General features: G+C 58.3%; 1 long non-coding RNA gene across 1 annotated transcript; it reads left to right on the top strand.

The window, feature by feature from the left end:
* Window positions 1-674: 674 nt before the first annotated feature.
* Window positions 675-1,834, top strand: LOC110144688 (uncharacterized). The gene is made up of 3 exons (XR_002315949.2): window positions 675-838; window positions 948-1,008; window positions 1,374-1,834. It is a non-coding gene; the product is annotated as an uncharacterized lncRNA (long non-coding RNA).
* The last annotated feature ends 3,027 nt before the right edge of the window (window positions 1,835-4,861 follow it).

The raw sequence follows: 4,861 nt of genomic DNA on the forward strand, positions 1-4,861 counted from the left end.
CGTCTCTCCTGAGCGCGTGGGGTCCCTCCCTGCTAGGGTTCTCAGGCTCAGGTGACTTGCTGGGACCCTGCTCCCAGCTCTAGGGTGAGACGCGGGGCTTCTGGCCTGTGGTCCAGTGGTGGCCCCCCTGCCTGCTCCCAGGGGTCTGCGCCCTGCCCACGCCCAGTGGCTGCAGAGAGGGTGGTCGGCAGGGGGCTCCAGGAGGGAGGCGCATCGCCCCGACTGGTCTCCTGACAGAGGGTGTGCTGCTCAGGCACACCTTCCCTGTCGTCTGTCCCAGGTGGATGCGCCAGTCCTCAGGACGGTCCAGCCAGCGGGTGGGGCCTTCTGGCCATCACGGATCATCCCACCGATGCCCAGGAGGAGAGAGGCTAGGCAGTGAGTGTCCCTCCACAGCCAGCCCCATCCCGCTGGCCTGGTGCCGAAGGGCCCTGCCCGAGCAGGGGTGACCCTGCAGGCGCAAGGGGGGTCCACCCCACCAGCACCGCTTTTCTCTGACTGGGTTTTCATTGCACCTGCCTTCCTGGTGAGCCCCCTGCCTGGATGGCCCGTCCATGCCTCACTGGCACTTTGAGGGGTTGCATAAAACTCTCAGGGACCTTGCGAGTGTGTTTGCCGGGACACGGGTGCGCCCCTGGCCCGGGATCTCCTATGGCAGCTTAGTTTCTGCGCAGGACCCTTCCTCGCGATAGAAAAGGGTTGTGAAGGTGCCATGTGGTTATTCCACGCAGCGACGCTCCGCTCACTGGAGACCTTTCCTGCAAACAGCCATCACTCTGCGCTCAGCCCTGGAGGAACCCTTGCTTTCTGGGTCACATACTATGCGTTTTCCCCTGAGGTATTTCATGTGTTAAGTTCTGGGTTCAAACACATTAGCTCTCAAGCAGACTAAGTCGTTTAGATCCAGTTTAACAATAACTAAATTTGGCTTTGAAATTTTAAAACAGAAAAAATTCCTGCTGGAACTCTGCATCTAAAGAGGCTACAGGGACGATCTTTCACAAGAAGGTATCTCTCTTCCTCTAGGTGTCCGTGGTTGGGTTAGTATTTCCTGGGGGTGGATGCTGTTCCACTCACCAGAGAAGCTTCTAGAACATAGGCAGACATGATACACTGATGCAGACATTCAAATACTCTCTTTTCAGAAATGACCTTTTGGGTTTAATTCCTTTGAATGTTCTGGCTGAGATTAAGCCACAAGTGCCTTCAGAGCAGAAAGAGCTGCATAAGAATTCAGATCTGTCTGCAAAGCTGGGAATGGAAGCACTGGGTGAGGCCTGGTGAGGGAGGGCCGTGAACGCAGGCGTGCGTGCACGTGCATCAGCCGTGTCGACACAGAATTGCACTTTCAGCATGATCATTCCTTCTTGCAGGCCACCGCCAAGGTGCCCACCATCTGAAACCATCCCTGACCATGGAGCTCAGTTCGGCAGTGGTCCCCAGGAGGCCAGCTGTGAGGGGAGGCCTGAGCCTGAACCAGGAATGCTTTCCTCAGGTTCCGAGGCTCTAAGGGGGCCCCGGTGGTAACCTGGGGATAACTTTTCATATTTAATAAACTTTTAAAAATTGATAGACTTTAGGGAATTCCCTAGAGGTCCAGTGGTTAGGATTCGAGGCTTTCACTGCTGAGGGTGAGGGTTCAATCCCTGATTGGGGAATTAAGACTCCACAAGCTACACAGTGCAATAAAATAATAATAATATGCTTTGTGTTTTAGAGCAGTTTGAAGTTTCTAGAAAAATTGGGCAGAGGGTAGGAGCAGGCCCATCCCCCCACTGCGCAACCTTGTTGCTCATACCTGGCTGGGGGGGGGCGGGGTACATTTGTTACAACTGGTGAGCCAACTTAGATACATTATTATTAATCAAGTCCATAGTGCAGGTGGCCTCCATCTTTGAGTCCATGGGTTCTGAGGAAACGCAGGTGATGTGCTCACATTACACACAGAATCATTCATTCCACCGCCGGAAAAATCCCGTGTGCTGCGCTGCTCACTAATGTTTTCAGTGAGTAAAGACAGATGCTGTCTAGGCTGGTCATAGCTTTTCTTTCAAGGAGCAAGTGTCTTTTAATTTCATGGCTGCAGTCACCATCTCCAGTGATTTTGGAGCCCAAGAAAATAAAGTCTCTCACTGTTCCCATTGTTTCCCCATCTATTTGCCATGAAGTGATGAGACCAGATGCCATGACCAACCTAGACAGCATATTAAAAATCAGAGATATTACTTTGCCAACAAAGGTCCCGTCTAGTCAAAGCTGTGGTTTTTCCAGTAGTCATGTATGGACGTGAGAGTTGGACTATAAAGAAAGTTGAACACCGAAAAATTCATGCTTTTGAATTGCGGTGTTGGAGAAGACTCTTGAGAGTCCCTTGGACTGCAAGGAGGTCCAACCAGTCCATCCTAAAGGAAGTCAGTCCTGAATATTCAATGACAGGACTGATGCTGAAGCTGAAACTCCAATACTTTGGCCACCTGAAGCGAAGAACTGACTCATTGGAAAAGACCCTGATGCTGGGAAAGACTGAAGGCAGGAGAAGAAGGGGTGACAGAGGATGAGATGACATCACCGACTTGGTGGACATGAGTTTGAGCAAGCTCCGAGAGATGGTGATGGATAGGGAGGCCTGCAGTCCATGGGGTCTCAAAGAGTCAGACACGACTGAGTGACTGAACTGAACTGACCTGAAAGACACATAGGATTACAAAGGAAACCAGTTATTTTGAAATAATTATCAAAATATTAAAGTGATGCCCGGGCCCCCTGCTGACCTGGGTGAGGAAGTGGGAGCCGACGGTACAGAGGTTCAGGAGGGGGTGAGGGTGGAGCCTCGGGTTTCCTGGTGGAGACAGAGCCCGGGGCACCAAGGACAGACGCTCCTGGAGAAGGGCCTCCGAGCTCCGGTCAGAGGTCAGCAAGACTGAAGATGTCATTTGCTCCTGTCCAAGTTCACAGACCCCTGGACTGAGGATCCCTGCCCCTGGAAAAACAGCAGAAGCTGGTGAACCCCGAGAACACGGGCCAGTGGGAATAGAAAATGTGCTTTCAGAACCAAATCTCTGTTGCTTTTGGAATCACCATCTCGACAAGTAGCCAAGTGGGTCTCACGTTTCTCTGTTTGCATAGCTGGCTCCCGGCAAATTCAATTATCTTGCGTTGACAGAAAATGGGTTAATTAGGAGAAGTCGATCAGGCTTGGCAGGAGAGAGCTTGAGTAGCGCCCCGCCACACCTCAGGCACCCAGCCGCGGGATTGGAGAGCTGCTGCCGGAGCTGGGGGGGGGCGCAGGGCCCTGAGCCGCCCCCAGGGGCCCTGCCCCAGAGCGCCCTGTCACTGCGACTCCTGGAGCGCCAGGCACCCGGATAAATGGGGCCATGCCAGCTCAGGGCAGGCGTGGCCGGGCCTGGGCACGTGGGCTGTGGGGATGGACATGCCGGCGCGGGGGTCAGGCGGCGGCGCCTTCGGGGCTTCTGGGAGGAGTCCATTGGGCGGGACAGACGAGCCTCCAGACGGCAGCCTTTCGAGCATGGTGGCCCTGTGGGCAGCATCCCCGGGTGCTCAGGGCCTCCACCCACTGCCCCGGGACTGGCTGGGGGCCAAGGCAGCGGGCTCCCCAAGTCCCTCCACTGCTGTGGGAGTCGGGGACTGGGCCGGCCTGCCCAGGCCCCCGCAGTCAGGCTACCACTTGTGTGGTGGGTGACCTGTGCCCCAGGGGCCAGACACCCAGCCTCTCACCCTTCCTTAGGGGTGGCAGCCACTATCCACATGGCATCTGGCTCTGGGCTGGCGGGCAGGCTGTGATGGAGGCGCCCCTGGGGGAAGCCGGGGCCCACCAGGCTTTCCTTGGGGGCTCTTCTGAGCACCCGCCTGCCCCCACTCCTGCCTCAAGGCGGGCCTGGCAAAGGTGGTCCCACTTGCCAGTCAGCAGGTGTCCTAGCCAGCCAGGCCCCCAGGGGATGGGTCTTCTGAGTGAGGGGTTCTTTCCGGGGTCCGAGTGGATCCTACTGGGCTTCTGCGTGTCTGTACGATGGCAGGGTGGCCTCGGCCACCAGGTGCCCTCCTCCCGGAGGGTGGGCTCCACATTCAGCGTCTCACCCGCAGCCTGATGTCCTCAGAGACGTGTGGAGGGTGCCCTCTGCACATCGGGCCGGACTGGGGCCTCTCCTTCCCCCGACCCTGCCCTGCCTGGCCTCCGTCAGCATGTGGACCCCCAGGGTGCGTGGGGGCCGATGGGGGCCCACTGCCAACGTGGGTCTTGGAGGTGGTCCCTCATCTGGTCCCAGCGCTGCCCTGGAAACTGGCTCCAGTCCCCACCCTCCATCCCTAGAGGGGCCCTGCTCATGGAGGTCAGACCCACGACGAGCCGGGACTCCCCAGCTCCATGGTCCCTGTCCTACCCCTTCAGCTGGGCCACTGGACTGTCAGCCGCTTGCTCCTAGCAGTGCTCTGTCTCCAGGAGAGCAGCCTCCTCGGGAAGACCTTCTGCTGCGGGGACGTGGGCTGGGCGGCCTGGGTGGGGCGGGGCGGGAGGGGGTGAGTGCCCAGGGCCTTGGGCTCCCGGGTCCCTGGCGGGCTGGGCTGGCCTCCCCACAGCGATCTCGGGGCCTGCCCCCTGCCCGCCAGGCCCCTTCCGCTCATGGGCTTCTCACCTGCCAGCAACCTGTGCCCACCTGCAGCCCAAGTTCCAGGCGGGCTCTGGGGGCTTGTCTGGCGCACACTGGAGGCCCTGGAGACCGAGCATGCGGCGACAGTGACAGCGTTTCCTAGGAAACCGCAGCCAGCCAGCTGCAGGGCCGCTGGCCTGTGGGGGCGGGGCGGGGCCGTGTCTGGTGCGGGCAGGGGACCCCAGGCTGGAGGGGCG

This window comes from Odocoileus virginianus, chromosome 7 (genome assembly GCF_023699985.2).
Source record: "Odocoileus virginianus isolate 20LAN1187 ecotype Illinois chromosome 7, Ovbor_1.2, whole genome shotgun sequence".
Taxonomy (NCBI): domain Eukaryota; kingdom Metazoa; phylum Chordata; class Mammalia; order Artiodactyla; family Cervidae; genus Odocoileus; species Odocoileus virginianus.